General features: G+C 42.5%; 2 non-coding genes across 2 annotated transcripts; one reads left to right on the forward strand and one right to left on the reverse strand.

Annotated features, from left to right (window-relative positions):
* Positions 1 to 614: 614 nt before the first annotated feature.
* Positions 615 to 685, forward strand: TRNAG-GCC (transfer RNA glycine (anticodon GCC)). Its single transcript has one exon. It is a non-coding gene; the product is annotated as a tRNA-Gly (tRNA).
* A 2,039-nt stretch (positions 686 to 2,724) lies between these two features.
* On the reverse strand, positions 2,725 to 2,785 carry LOC116482688 (U7 small nuclear RNA). The gene has a single exon (XR_004251961.1). It is a non-coding gene; the product is annotated as a U7 small nuclear RNA (small nuclear RNA).

The raw sequence follows: 2,785 nt of genomic DNA on the forward strand, positions 1-2,785 counted from the left end.
ATTTAATGCAATTTATATTTTTATATAAATGAATTCAATTTTTTAAAAAATTGGTGTTTATTCAAGAGGTACGCACACGGCTATCTGGAGCACTTTATTCTCAAAAAACCCCCCAATTCCCCCAAACAATCGGGAGAGGCATCATTTAATTGTACCATGAATCAATAAGTAGCAGTACTTCAAGTGACCAACTTTTTTGTTGTTGTTGAGGCAGGGTCTCACTCTGTCACCTAGGCTGGAGTGCAAGTGGCATGACCACAGCTCGCTGCAGCCTTGACCTCCCAGGCTCAAGCAATCCTCCCTCCTCAGGCTCCTGAGTAGCTGGGACTACAGGCACGTGCCACCATGCCCGGCTCATTTTTTTTTTTTTTAGTTTTTTTTAGAGACAAGAGTCTCCCTGTGTTGCCCAGGCTGGTCTCGAACTCCTGGGCTCAAGCAATCCTCCCTACTCGGCCTCCGTAAGTGCTGAGATTACAGGCATGAGCCACCCTGCCCAGCCAAGTGACTAAAATATGATCATCTTCCTTCTCCATTATCTATTCTCTTTCTAGCGACAGAGCATCTTCTAGTCGGTTCCGATCATGTTACTGCTTTTCCTCAACTTTCTCAGCGGTGCATGGGTGGTTCAGTGGTAGAATTCTCGCCTGCCACGCGGGAGGCCCGGGTTCGATTCCCGGCCCATGCAATACAAGATGGCGTTTTGGACCGGTCGCGAGGTTGCCGTGAGCCGAGACCGCACCGCACCGGTATAACTCCAGCTTCGGCAACGCTGAGCGAAACTTCCTCTCAAAAACAAAAAAACTTTCGAGGGGTCCCGAATGCTTTTTAAATTGAATGATTTGTAGAACAGGCTTTGTGACCTAGTGACTAATTGACCATCCTGTATCACAAAAGACTCTAGTTTTCCTCCCATATAGCATTTCCTCCTCAGTCAGGAGAGAGACTTTCCCCCCAAACATGTCTCAGCTTAGCCAGCTGGAGTTTGCGCATGTGTTTGCCATGTTAATCCCTCCTTCGTAAGAGCTCTCTCTGGGGTTATGAGTCTTCTCAAATGGTATGAGTTTGACAGCTAAAATGGACTGATTTAAATCACTGTTCGCACACTGAAAATACAGTGGAATCAAGGTTCCGAGAAGATGGCCTGAGGACCTTGCTTTACTAGGAAGCAAGTTCTGGAACGGACACTTGTTTTTGGAGTACCCTTTCCTATCTTCTATTTATTAGTTAATCCTTTATTATATTCTCCCTGTCCCCTATTGCTCGCACCCCTGCACTTTTTAACCTCTTCCTGTAAGACACTAAACATATAAAAGAATATAGGGGGAAAACAGTAAAAATAACAGCTAACAATTGATAAGAGTGTTTCAGATAGATCCGGGCTCTTTACTTACTTTATCCCTAGTCTTCACAACAGTTCAGGTAAGGAAGAGATGGACGCAATTTTTTTTTTTTTTTGAGACGGGGTCTCGCTGTGTCGCCCAGGCTGGAGTGCAGTGGCGCGATCTCGGCTCACTGCAAGCTCTGCCAACCGGGTTCACACTATTCTCCTGCCTCAGCCTCCCGAGTAGCTGGGACTACAGGTGCCCGCCACCACACCCGGCTAATTTTTTGTATTTTTAGTAGAGACGGGGTTTCACTGTGTTAGCCAGGATGGTCTACGATCTCCTGACCTCGTGATCCGCCCGCCTCGGCCTCTCAAAGTGCTGGGATTACAGGCGTGAGCCACCGCACCTGGCCTGGATACACTTACTTTAAAGACGTAAAATTGGCTGTTTAGTAATTATTCAGAGCCACACCGGTACTAAATTTATTAAAGGGGAAACAAAAAAAATTTGTAACTCATTATTAGATATCACTGTACCCGTGGGGAGAATAGAAAGGGACATTTGTGGATGGATATGTGCAAAAAAAAAAAAAAAAAAATTTAAGAGCCATTGATGATTCTTTTAGGAAAAAAATGGAAGCATTACGAATTACGGTGCAAGGGTCAAGGAGTATTGGGAGTTAGTTTCCCTGACGAATGCTGAGTCAGATTTACTTTGAAGTTGGAACCATTAGACTTTTGAAAACCTATAGAAAAGAGAGTGGATGGTAGATAGGCAGCTAAAAAGTCTTTGATGCTTTATTTTTGTATGGGCTTACTATTATGATTATTGGGAAGTAATATTTGGGTGGGAATATTTCTGTATCCAGTAGTCTGTATTTGCGTGGGCTGACATTTAGATTGAATCTACAGTAGGATTGCTATACAGCTTTGAGATCTGAGTTTGTGAAGCACATGGTTCATAACATAACAAAGAGTGATCTGAATGTCTCACAATTTTCATTACGAGAACTTGGATGAACAACGTCTACAGTAATTTCTAAGTCTCACCCCATTCCAGCCACATCCACTCTGGGCAACAGAGTGAGACCCCATCTTCAAAAATACATAAATAAACAAATAAAAGAAGAATAAAGAAGAGAAAAATGGAGATTTCTTTGTATATGTGTGTATAGAAATCAGGAAGCTAAGACAAAATATTCCGAAAGCATGAGTCACAAAATTATATTGCTTGACATATGATCAGGATCACAAACTGAGATAAGATAATTATATTTTGAAAGATTAATGCTAAAAAAGTTGGGAAACTGTATAAATGATTACAGCATGAAATTAAGAAAATAATAAGGCAAGCAGTTTTATCCTGGATAAAACATTTTTTGGTGGGGTGGTGGGGGTGGGGGGGTGTCCTGGTGAAGACTAAGAAACCTGCTAGACAAATTCTAGAAGAGCTGAGCTGTA

The sequence above is a fragment of the Hylobates moloch genome, unplaced genomic scaffold, assembly GCF_009828535.3.
Source record: "Hylobates moloch isolate HMO894 unplaced genomic scaffold, HMol_V3 SCAFFOLD_14, whole genome shotgun sequence".
Lineage (NCBI taxonomy): Eukaryota > Metazoa > Chordata > Mammalia > Primates > Hylobatidae > Hylobates > Hylobates moloch.